Below are 13690 nucleotides of genomic sequence, written 5' to 3'. Positions count from 1 at the left end.
TTGCAATTCCTCCTCCTCGACCAGATGTCCGTGGAGAATTAAAATAGCAACAGTCGGCGGGTAAAAGTTCTGTGAAAGCACTGGACTCACCAAGGCTCAGCCACGTCTCTGTGACAAAAAGGAAGTCCAGATCACGCGATGTGAAGAAATCCTTCAGGATGAATGTTTTATTAGCAAGCGATCTTGCATTAACCAGGCCAAACCTGGCTAGAGCCGGTGGGTCAGAGCGAGCCGCTGACAGACGCTCCCCGCGGAGAAGCTGCAGGTTCCCTGGGTCGGCTCCACGCCAGCGTGGATGAGGAGGGCAGGGGCCGCGGGGGAGGAACAGGTCATCCAGGCCGGCCACCGGTACCAAACAGGCCGCGACAGGATCCAGCCAACGTTGGGAGATACAGAGGCGAGGCACGGCTCCAAATCCGACACGATCGGGACGCATCAGCGCGACCCTCAGCCTTACCAAACGGCCGCCACGCTTACCGCGCCTGCGGTGGCGTTTTCGCCGAGGGAGTGGCGCTGACGTGCAGCAAGGGTGTGCCGGTATATCCGAGAGGAACGGAGGTAGAGTTCGGTGTCCATTATGATCTAAGTTGACCAGACCTGTAGTGAAGGTTCTCAGATCTAGCAACGTTTGGCGATCATACACCAGCAGAGAGTTGACTTTAAGTGCAGCAAGTGTTACAAACAGTAAAAACACACACAGCATACGGAGCGGCTGACGGCACGCCTGAAACACTGGCGCCATCTTCTTCATTTTTACTCTTCTTCATTTTTACTCTTTTGTAAAAATTTTAATTAAAATAAAAGCTAACTGAAAAAAAAGTAACAAGAACATGAACATGTGTTTGGAGAGCATTTCTTTACCTTCTGGCGTTGAGGTGTGTCATCAGAGTGACCACTTACCTAAACTTGCTGTTTGTAGCCTGACAAAACAGCAAGTGAACTGCAAGTGTGGCAAGGCGAGCGGTATAGAGAGTTACAGACAACGACACCTGGGGGCTTCCACCCCAGGATATAAACGGGACTTCAAAGTTCCCAGCTCTCAGTTGAGACAAAGGCACACGCTTCGAAAAATCCCACAGGACAAGAGCGTGATTTCCAATAGTAAAAATATTTGTTTATTAAACAGTGAGTTTAAAATGAGCAATGGCTGACCAGATCAGTGATAATAATAACATCAATAACAATCAGGAGTGAGGTGAGGAGTTGCCGAGAGAAAAGGGGGGATAGGGCTGGGGCTTACCACGACAGCGGTAACAAAAAAAGGGAGGGATCCAAACCTACACTGCACCCGTGACACAGCAAACCGAAATAAGTGGAAAAGGAACCACCACCAGGGGAACCGCTGCCGCTCTTGGCCTCAGCACCTGTCAAAGGAAAAAAACACCATTGAAACAGGGTCACGGCAACCCTCACACACACACCATGACCAAGTAAACACTCCAACCCCTAAAGAAACTATTTTAAATCACAACTTAACAAAATACAGAATAACAAAATAATTCTAAACAATAAATCAAATATAACCCAGAAAACTAGTCAGTAATAATTCACAAAAAAACAATAACAAATGGAAAAGCCATAAACGGCTGATTGCTCAAAGTCTGCCACGCTGATCTGGCTAAAACCAGCCTCGAAGGAGGGGGAAGGCTTGGCGTCTATGAGAAGGTCCGAACGCCCTCTCCAGGCGCACGTGGCACTGTAGGTCCCAGCTGTGCCGCCGCAGCTTTAGCCGCGGATAAAGAGACAATCAAAAGTAAATACACAAACTGAAAAAAAAGAAAAAGGAAAAGCAAACGGAAAGAAAAAGAACCAAAACAGCAGCAAGGCTCACAGCGGCCAGTGACGGCCACGCACAGAGAGCAGGAGCATGAAGTCACGCGGCACGAGGAGGACGCCCGCAGCCCAGACTCCGCCAGCGACGGCCACAGAAAGCGCACCACGTACACACAGGCCCCGGGGAAACAGCCCAGCTCCCGGTAACACCACACTGTAATCCAGCGATCCCCGTTAATTGCCAGCCGCACTGCCCCTCACGGTGAGGAGTGTAGTGCTATCCTGTCACACAAGGGAAAGGAGAGGACAGCAGGGAGGATAAATGAGCTTGAACATCCTGCAATAACACCCTCATTATTCAGTAAGTAATTTAAAAATTAGATCTGACTATTTCAACAATCACTGCATGAAAAACCACATTTTCGACCCATAAATCCCCGCGAATTTCGTTGATTTTCGGCGATTTACGGCAAGTTTACGGGGAACTTCGCCGGCTCCGAAAATCGTCGGAAACGAACCATCTGTCGGCGGGGGGCGTGGTTAATCGCGCCTTCGCGAAGGTGCAAATAGCTCTAATTAGCACATGAATGCTACCGACGTTGATCTACTCAGGCTGGCCTGCTGACTTCACAAACAACCATTGGATGATTCCACAGGCATTTTAAAAGGAAACCATCATGTGATTGGATAGCAACTCCAATCACATGAGTGAGTGATCATGTGATTGGATGACAACTCTACTGCTATTGGTCATCTGTGCGCCACAAATACATAATAATAATAATAATAATAATAATAATAATAATAATAATAATAATAATAATAATAAATACATATTAAATTAAATGCTATATAATCAATTAATATATTAAAAATTGTTATTATATTGTTATATATATATAAAATATCAATGATATATATATATTTTATTTGATTGATGATTCATTGATTTATTTGGCGATCCACCTTCTACACTACCACACAGTAGAACACAAAGAACACAGTTGACAGAAACATTTTGAAAAAAAGTCTTTAATGAAATCGTGACACACACATTAACAAGGATCAACCAAGTAAAATCAGTGACCACTGGGGAAAAAAAGCAAGGAAATGTGCAGAGGGGTTCACTGATAAGAGTTTCTGGGTTGGGCCATGCCGCTGGTCCATGGTGCATGAAAAAGAGTCTCTGGAAGGAGGCCTCTGGAAATGCTTCTTTGCTGCCTCTGGGTCATACTGAGTTGGCGCCTGTCACTTTGAAGGGGACTCGATGCGAAGCCTCTTGCAGTGTGTCACCACATACTTTGGGTCGCTCTCCAGCCGATTTTGCAGTCTGGCAGAGTTTGGAGAGCTAGGACACTCCTTCTTGCTTCCAGCAGCTGTAAATACAGGTATTAATATAATATTAGTACTGCTAAGAAACAATAACACATGATAACATATGTGAGCATGTTTGTCAAAAACAATGCAGCTAATAAATAAAATTCAGCCCATTTTTACATTGTTGTGAAAATAAAGTGGCATTCATGTAACTCTTACCCGCTTCCTTCTTTGTCTGCTGAGAGCTGAAATCTTCACAGCTGCTGTCTGACCTGAAAGAGCTGGCTGGGCATACCTGAAGCTCTTCCACACCTTCTCATAATATGTCTTACAGGCCGCTGGAAGAAAACATATATTGGTTTGAAATAATTAAGACAAGCTTCAGTAAAAACAACAACAAGAAACAACAGAAAGGGTTTAAAAGACTGCTGTCCACACCATCCATGTCTGGACTCCCAGTTAAAGTCGCCATCAAATATGACATCACCGTTTCCTTGTGGGGCGAGTTTAGTCTGTAAAACACAAAAAGTACAAACAGGTCATGCAACGTTTACATTTACTTATATTCTGCAGAATATTTCCTGTGTATTTTATTAACTTACCCCTGCTCAGGTTCATATCGCCTGTCGTTTCCGTCGCTATTGTGCAGACGTCGCACCTTTCCCTTTAAAATACAAAATACATTGGAATGTTAAATGTAACGTGAACAATTACCAAACGTTCGTAACGTAGTGCAATAAGAATAATAAAGGTTTGGTGCCCTAAAAACTGCACAATGTGGTAGTAAATGCTAACGTTACTTACGTAACTTACGCACCCGTCTCTTCGTCTCCGCAGCTGCAGTTCGGTCGGGGCTGCTCCTCCAGAGCGAGCAGTCTGGCTTTTATCTCAGCCATTCTCCTCGCCAACTGTGCGATCAGCTGCGTTAGCAGCCGAGACAATCCACTGAAGACGCTCAGCAGTTTCTTCTCTAAATTGTTTGGACTTTCTGGATATGGTCGCTCCGCAGCCAGGCCGTCCACTCGTCGCAGAGGAGTGCCTTCTGGGATGAACTGAAGACGACGTCCGGCCATTGTATGAACAGAGTTAAAGTTTAGCAGGACCCGAAACGTAACTGTTGTAGTCCAAGCTCGATTCGCCTTCACAGACGCGCCGAGGTCGTTTTCTGCCGACGTCATTGCGTCAGAGGAGGCGTCCAATCATATGCGAGGTCGCGCTCTCGGAATTTCTCGCGGGACCATTTTTGTTGCGTAGAATGAAAAACATGCTGTGATTTTGTAAGGTACTTTGATTTTCTATTTTTGTACCTGAATATTTTATAAAACATGTAAACTTCTTTAAAGTGACATCATCGAAAATAAAAAAAAGAAAAGTTACTTTGGGTACTTTGGGTTGTATTCCCTTTTTATTCCTACTTAAAGAATCATCAGTGGACTTACCCTGCTGGAATTTTGCAAGCTAATCATACAAGCATTGTTCATCTGGTGTTGTGGTGGCAAAATGCGAAAAATTGTGACCAGTGTCCAAGAACTGTAGATGCTTTAATTTTCACAATTTTGATTTAGCAATTTAAGTGGAAAATTAAAGACCTTTGAGAGTCAGGACACTTATCCTGTATGTAACCTACAAAATTATTTAAACACACCTTTAAATCCTCATGAAAAAAAAAAAAAATCTTTGTATTCTGTAGGCACAGAACACACACAGACACACACACAGACACACACACACAGACACACACACACACACACACACACACACACACACACACACACACACACAAAATCCCAATTTGCATTTGTATAGCTTTGCAGCAATTACATTTGCATTTTAACACCTCATGGCCACAGTGGCTGAGAGAGAACTTCCACTGCAATTTACAGTGACGGAAATTGACGGAAATGTGACTTTTCATCCAGTGAATAGTGTAACAACATACTTTTGGTTTTTCTGGAGTCCACATGTTGTGTCTCTCTATCCACTGACACTCTGCCTTTCTTATTTCCTCAAGGCTCTCTGTTTTACAATAAAGCACAAGAACAGTAATTGCAGCAGGGATTGACCACCTGGCCACTCAAGTCATTGTGCCTCCCTGGGGGGGGGTTAGTTAGTAACGTTAGTAGTAACACTCACATTACTATTGCTAACTTCTGCAAACTTTTTCTAATGTGGCTGTTGCTAATTATTGATCGCAGTGTGCGTTCAATGACTGACCGAGCACTGCTGAAAACACTGTTAAAACCACGCTGCCGTCTTGTTGAAGGTGTGATATATGGCGTCATCAACCACGTTTTCAGTAGATAGCCGTTTTCACCTAGCAGCCACAATCCAGAGTAGAGTTACCACCTGTCCCGTTTTTCCCAGAATTGTTCTCTTTTTTTTACCAGCTGAAAAAAAAATCTCTCCCGGGACACAATTTTTCCCGTTTTTTAGGGAAAATGCAACAACCTAATTTGATTTCCTTCATTCTGTAGTCTAGAAAGGTCCCCTGTGCTTCTGTGGTTATTTAAATTTGTCTCTGTTTGCTTCCCGTCTATGCGTACGTCACACACACGCGCCTCAGCGCTGAAAGCAGCTCACGCAAGCCAAGCAGGGAGGGAAACTTTTCACCAAGTTTTGGCGTCTTAATTTGAAATGGGAGGAGAGACAACTGATGAGGAGACTGATGACTGATGTGTGTGAGATTTTGACCCTTGAACGATTAAATGTATTAACTGATGACTTTGTTTCTGTCTCCTATGTCCGAATTTCATGTTAATTTGGTTAGTCTGAACTGGTAATAATGCCCAAGCCCTCCGCCCCAAACGTTTGGTCAAGTGTCCCTTTTTTTCACAAATCCAAGGTGGCAACCCTATGTGTGCCCCATGTATCGAGGCTATCAATCCTCTGCAGTGGTTGCAGTTTTGACTCCCACCTGCGGCGTGTCATCCCCTCTCTCTGCCCCCCTTCCCGTCGTAGCTTCAGCTGTCTCTTTATCATAAAGACTGAAAAGCAGAAAAAAAAAAAGTTTGTGAGCCAGTTTGCTATGGCATACTAGCAGCTACATTTCGGTAGCACTAAACACCAACCTTGGAAAACACACACACACAAACGATGAAACTACAATAGTAGCCTAAATACAGATCAACTATTTAAAAACTTAACTGGGCTAGGTTGGAGTAAAACACAAACCTTCTTTTTCAGTATCTCCTTGTTCTTGATGGAATCTCATATTCTGAACCAGGGGCAATGTATTTTCTTCTCCATCCGTCCATGCCTCTCTTCTTCTGGAACGACGGAATTCTCAACAGCATCAAAAAATGCTTCAACAGTGACAGCTGGGTCACATGGGTAGAATAGGCGTGAATGTCAAGGCGCACGCCAGAGCATTACTTACAAATCCGGTTCCGGGGCTACTGAGATTCTTGAACGGAAGTAAACAAAACAAGTCTGTGCGTACCTCAGTGGTAAGAGAACGAAATGAAGTTTGCAGTTTTGTGGTGAGCTGGTCTAAAGGAAAGGATAAAGATGCTCTCAGTATAGTCCCCATAAAATGGATCGTAGACTTCGATCCCGAAGACTCAAACAAAGAGTATCTTGTCAAGTGCCGCAGTGGCAAGAGGCCTTCAAATGGGTGGTTGGTTGAACCAGCACACATTTTGCAGTTGGCAGGCAAGTACAGTTATTATTATTATCATTTTGTTAGTCATGAAACATTAATCATGATAGCGATTACCTTTTTGAGGTGTTTGCATCATTGGCCAAGTAACGTTTGCTGTAGCTATTAGCTTTGGGACAGTGACAAGCTAGCTAGCGTTAGCTTTAGCTGTAATGAAGTGGCACGCATGTGATTAACAGATGTTAGCTAGCTACCGGCCGTTAGTTAAAAAAGCAGGGGGAAAACAATACAACAAAGTAAAAACAGCACAAAATTGGACAGTAAATAATGTATTTGATGTAAGGTAAGCCACATAGCTTTGTTTCTAGGCACTAAATGTTGTCTTGCTACTATTTTTTTGCTAACAGAAAAGGAGTCTACACTTATGACTGCTGACCCGGAACTCTTGCAAGAAGACTCACCAACAAGTAAGAAAAGAAAGAGGGTACCCAACAAACTCTTCCTTGACACACAGGAGGAAACTGTAGAACAAGTTGGAAAAAAGGTAAAAGGGTTCTTTTCATGACGGCTATTTTGATAATATATTTTTATTTGGAATTTGGGAGAAATGTTGTAAGTACTTACCTATAAATAGTAAAATCAGAGAAGGTGCAGTGGTCTGACTGGGGCCTCTCTGTGATGAACTTGCCATTCTCTCTGGGTGCTCCGGCTTCCTCCCACATTCCAAAGGTTGCATGAATGTTAGTTTAATTGGTGACTCTAAATTGTCTATAGGTGTTTGTGTGTCTGGATCTGTTAACGCAACTATAGTACTACAGCTATGAATTTAAACTGATTCTAGCCATGGAACATATTAAACATAATGATTAATTTTATCAATATTTGGTTTAATTTTCCTAACTCTTTTGTGTATTTCAACAAGGCAACACAGTCACCTCACAGCTAGAAGGTCCCGGGTTCGAATCCCGTCTGGGGTGTTGTGGGTGCTGGGGGTGTGTCCTCCACCATGTCTTCGTTGCTTGCTGCTTGAGGAAAAAGGGCCTTTCTGTATGGAGTTTGCATGTTCTCCCCATGTTTACCTGGGGTATCCTCCAAAAAAATACCCCCACTAAAAACATGCAAGAAGATCACCACCTGACCAATGGTGAAGAAAAGAACTAGGTCCCCGGGCACCACTGTTGGCTGGCAGCCCACAGCTCCTGGTCTCAAAGGTCTTTAATTTTCCACTTAAATTGCTAAATCAAAATTGTGAAAATTAAAGCATCTACAGTTCTTGGACACTGGTCACAATTTTTCGCATTTTGCCACCACAACACCAGATGAACAATGCTTGTGTGATTAGCTTGCAAAATTCCAGCAGAGTAAGTCCACTGATGATTCTTTAAGTAGGAATAAAAAGGGAATACACCAAAGTACATTTTCTTTTTTTTATTTTTGATGATGTCACTTTAGAAAATCAATTTAGATCAAAGTACCTAACAAAATCACAGCATGTTTTTCATTTACGCAACAAAAATGGTCTTGCGAGAAATTCCGAGAGCGCGACCTCGCATATGACTGGACGCCTCCTCTGACGCAATGACGTCGGCAGAAAACGACCTCGGCGCATCTGTGAACGCGAATCGAGCTTGGATTACAACAGTTACGTTTCGGGTCCTGCTAAACTTTAACTCTGTTCATACAATGGACGGACGTCATCTTCAGTTCATCCCAGAAGGCACTCCTCTGCGACGAGTGGACGGCCTGGCTGTGGAGCGACCATATCCAGAAAGTGCAAACAATTTAGAGAAGAAACTGCTGAGCGTCTTCAGTGGATTGTCTCGGCTGCTCACGCAGCTGATCGCGCAGTTGGCGAGGAGAATGACTGTGACAAAAGCCAGACTGCTCACTCTGGAGGAGCAGCATTTAGTACCACATTGTGCAGTTTTTAGGGCGCCAAACCTTTATTATTCTTATTGCACTACATTCCGAATGTCGTTCACGTTACATTTAACATTATGATGTATTTTGTATTTTAAAGGAAAAGGTGCGACGTCTGCACAATAGTGACGGACACGACAGGCGATATGAACCTGAGCAGGGGTAAGTTAATAAAATACACAGGAAATATTCTGCAGAATATAAGTAAACGTAAACGTTGCATGACCTGTACTTTTTGTGTTTTACAGACTAAACTCGCCCCACAACGAAACGGTGACGTCATATTTGATGGTGACTTTAACTGGGAGTCCAGACATGGATGGTGTGGACAGCAGTCTTTTAAACCCTTTCTGTTGTTTCTTGTTGCTGTTTTTACTGAAGCCTGTCTTAATTTTTTCAAACCAATATATATTTTCTTCCAGCGGCCTGTAAGACATATTATGAGATGGTGTGGAGGAGCTTCAGGTATGCCCAGGCAGCTCTTTCAGGTCAGGCAGCAACTGTGAAGATTTCAGCTCGCAGCAGACAAAGAAGGAAGCGGGTAAGAGTCCCATGAATGCCGCTTTATTTTCACAACAATGTAAAAATGGGCTGAATTTTATTTATTATCTGCATTGTTTTTAACAAACATGCTTACATATGTTATCATGTGTTATTGTTTCTTAGCAGTACTAATATTATATTAATACCTGTATTTACAGCTGCTGGAAGCAAGAAGGAGTGTCCTAGCTCTCCAAACTCTGCTAGACACTGCAAGATCGGCTGGAGAGCGACCCAAAGTATGTGGCGACACACCGCAAGAGGCTTCGCATTGAGTTCCCTTCAAAGCGACAGGCGCCAACTCAGTATGACCCAGAGGCAGCAAAGAAGCATTTCCAGAGGCCTCCTTCCAGAGACTCTTTTTCATGCACCATGGACCAGCGGCATGGCCCAACCCAGAGACTCTTATCAGTGAACCCCTCTGCACATTTCCTTGCTTTTTTTCCCCAGTAGTCACTGATTTTACTTGGTTGATCCTTGTTAATGTGTGTGTCACGATTTCATTAAAGACTTTTTTTCAAAATGTTTCTGTCAACTGTGTTCTTTGTGTTCTACTGTGTGGTAGTGTAGAAGGTGGATCGCCAAATAAATCAATGAATCATCAATCAAATAAAATATATATGTCATTTATATATTATATATACATAAATATAACAATATAATAACTATTTTTAATATATTAATTTATTGTATAATATATGAATTTTTTATATATATATATATATATATATATATATATATATATATATATATATATATATATATATATATATATATATATATATATATATATATATATATATATATATTATTATTATTATTATTATTATTATTATTATTTGTGGAGTACAGATGACCAATAGCAGCAGAGTTGTCATCCAATCACATGATCACTCACTCATGTGATTGGAGTTGCTATTCCACAGGCATTTTAAAAGGAAACCATCATGTGATTGGATAGCAACTCCAATCACATGATGGTTTCCTTTTAAAATGCCTGTGGAATCATCCAATGGTTGTTTGTGAAGTCAGCAGGCCAGCCTGAGTAGATCAACGTCGGTAGCATTCATGTGCTAATTAGAGCTATTCGCACCTTCGCGAAGGCGCGATTAACCACGCCCCCCGCCGACAGATGGTTCGTTTCCGACGATTTTCGGAGCCGGCGAAGTTCCCCGTAAACTTGCCGTAAATCGCCGAAAATCAATGAAATTCGCGGGGATTTACGGGTCGAAAATGTGGTTTTTCATGCAGTGCATGGTGTGTGCATGTTGTGTGTGCATTGTTGTGTAGTGATAATAAAAGTATGATTCTTCTTCTCTTCTTCTTCTAATTTCTACTCAACAGAAAAAGTACAAACGCATAGCTGCAAGACTTGGATTTGGAAGTATTTTCCCAAGAAGAACCTAGCATCAGCCCAGTGGACACTTCAGAGGCACTTCAGGAAGAGATCAGGGCCCTTAGGGAGGAGAATTAAAGACGACGGGGCCAGCTGAGTGGAGGATCTCCTGACAAACATGTGGCTGGATAGTGAATACCATGAGGAGCCATACCATGTTGGTAAACGTGTTCCTGAGCTCGACCAACAACTCTTGAGAATGAGGAGTACCTCACTCTTTTCAGCAAAGGAAGTTTTGGAAAGCTAGTGAATCGCAGAACTGGTTACTTTTTTAGGGAATTCTACCCAATGCATTCTACCAGCACTGGTTAATCCTTGTCACATTCATGTTCTTGCTGTGTAAGGACACTGTCACATCAGAGGAGTTAAAAAGATGTGAAAAACTGGTGGTTGAGTTTGTCAAACAGTTTGAAACACTGTACGGAAAGGAAAATGTGTCATTTAACGTACATTTATGTCTTCATTTGCCAGACTCTGTGAGAAATTGGGGACCTTTGTGGGCACATTCAGGATATATTTTTGAGTCTTTTAATGGGGAGATACTGAAGATGTTCCATGGCACCCAGTATGTTCCCTTACAAATAATGAAACAATTAACATACAGACAAGTGTTGCCTCTTTTGAAAAACAATGCACTGAGAAATGCTGTGCCTAGATGTTTGCATAACAACTTGACTGGAGAAAAAAAGCGTAAACAGTTTAAAAGAGTAGCAGATCAAGTTGTGACCCTTGGTTTACACTATGTACGAAAAGTTACTAACGAAGAGATACTGGCTATGAGGGCCTTTCACCTGTCAGTCACCACAGATACATCCATCCATCCATTTTCTCCCGCTTATCCGGGGCCGGGTCGCGGGGGGAGCAGTCTGAGCAGGGACGCCCAGACTTCCCTCTCCCCAGACACGTCCCCCAGCTCTTCCGGGGGGATCCTGAGGCATTCCCAGGCCAGCCGAGTGACATAGTCACCCCAGCATGTCCTGGGTCTTCCCCGGGGTCTCCTCCCAGTGGGACATGCCTGGAACACCTATCTAGGGAGGCGTCCAGGGGGCATCCAATAAAGATGCCCGAGCCACCTCAGCTGTCTCCTCTCGATGTGGAGAAGCAGCGACTCTACTCTGAGCTCCCCCCGGGTGACAGAGCTCCTCACCCTATCTCTAAGGGAGCGCCCCGCCATCCTGCGGAGGAAACTCATTTCAGCCGCTTGTATCCGGGACCTCGTTCTTTCGGTCATGACCCAAAGTTCATGACCATAGGTGAGGGTAGGAACGTAGATTGACCGGTAAATCGAGAGCTTCACCTTTCGGCTCAGCTTCTTCTTCACCACGACAGACCGGTACAGCGACCGCATTACTGCAGCTGCTGCACCCATCCGCCTGTCAATCTCACGCTCCATCCTTCCCTCACTCACTCACTCGTGAACAGGATCCCAAGATACTTAAACTCATCCACTTGAGGCAGGAACTCTCCCCCAACCTCAAGGGAGCAAGCCACCTTTTCCCGGTTGAGAACCATGGCCTCGGACTTGGAGGTGCTGACTCTCATCCCAGCTGCTTCACACTCAGCTGTGAACCGCCCCAGTGCATGCTGAAGGTCCTGGCTCGAGGTAGCCAACAAGACAACATCATCTGCAAAAAGCAGAGACGAAATCTGGCGGCTCCTGAACCGAGCCCCCTCCGGCCCCTGGCTGCGCCTAGAAATTCTGTCCATAAAAATGATGAACAGAACCGGTGACAAAGGGCAGCCCTGCCGGAGTCCAACCTGCACCGGGAACAGGTCCGACTTACTGCCGGCAATGCGGACCAAGCTCCTGCTCCGGTTGTACAGGGACTGTACAGCCCTCAATAGAGGGCCTCCAACCCCATACTCCTGGAGCACCTCCCACAGAATGACGTGAGGGACACGGTCGAATGCCTTCTCCAAGTCCACAAAAAACATGTGGACTGGTTGGGCAAGCTCCCATGAACCCTAAAGCACCCTGTGGAGGGTATAGAGCTGGTCCAGTGTTCCACGGCCAGGACGAAAACCGCATTATTCCTCCTGAATCCGAGGTTCGACTATCGGCCGGATTCTCCTCTCCAGTACCCTGGAATAGACTTTCCCAGGGAGGCTGAGGAGTGTGATCCCCGATAGTTGGAACACACCCTCTGATCCCCCTTTTTAAAAAGAGGGACCACCACCCCAGTCTGCCAGTCCAGAGGCACTGTCCCCGTCTGCCACGCGATGTTGCAAAGGCGTGTCAACCAAGACAAACCTACAACATCCAGAGACTTGAGGTACTCAGGGCGGATCTCATCCACCCCCAGTGCCCTGCCACCGAGGAGCTTGAGAACTACCTCAGTGACTTCAGCCCCGGTGATGGATGAATCGACCTCCAAGTCCCCAGTCTCTGCTTCCTCTACGGAAGACATGACAGAGGGATTGAGGAGATCCTCGAAGTATTCCTTCCACCGCCCGACAATATCCCCAGTCGAGGTCAACAGCTCCCCATCTCCACTGTAAACAGTGTTGACAGAAAGCTGCTTCCCCTTTCTGAGGCGCCAAAGTTTTTGCTTCTACAACCGCCCGAGCTGCCGCGCGCTTGGCCTGCCGGTACCCGTCAGCTGCCTCAGGAGTCCTATGAGCCAGCCAGGCCCGATAGGACTCCTTCTTCAGCTTGACGGCATCCCTTACTTCCGGTGTCCACCACCTGGTTCGGGGGTTGCCGCCACGACAGGCACCGCCGACTTTACGTCCACAGCTACGGACGGCTGCATCAACAATGGAAGTGGAGAACATGGTCCATTCGGACTCAATGTCTCCAACCTCCCTCGGAATCTGTTCAAAGTTCTCCCGGAGGTGGGAGTTGAAAACCTCCCTGACAGCGGGTTCCGCCAGACGTTCCTAACAGACCCTCATGGTACGTTTGGGTCTGCCAAGTCTGTCCCGCTTCCTCCCCTGCCAGCGAATCCAACTCACCACCAGGTGGTGATCAGTTGACAGCTCAGCCCCTCTCTTTACCCGAGTGTCCAAGACATACCACCGAAGGTCAGATGATAGGACTACAAAGTCGATCATTGACCTCCGGCCTAGGGTCTCCTGGTGGCACGTGCACTGATGGACACCCTTATGCTTGGACATGGTGTTCGTTATGGACAAACTGTGACTAG

The sequence above is a fragment of the Chaetodon trifascialis genome, chromosome 5 (genome assembly GCF_039877785.1).
Source record: "Chaetodon trifascialis isolate fChaTrf1 chromosome 5, fChaTrf1.hap1, whole genome shotgun sequence".
NCBI classification, from domain to species: Eukaryota; Metazoa; Chordata; class Actinopteri; order Chaetodontiformes; family Chaetodontidae; genus Chaetodon; species Chaetodon trifascialis.
The sequence above is the reverse complement of the archived record's forward strand: the minus strand, read 5'-3'. Positions refer to the sequence as shown.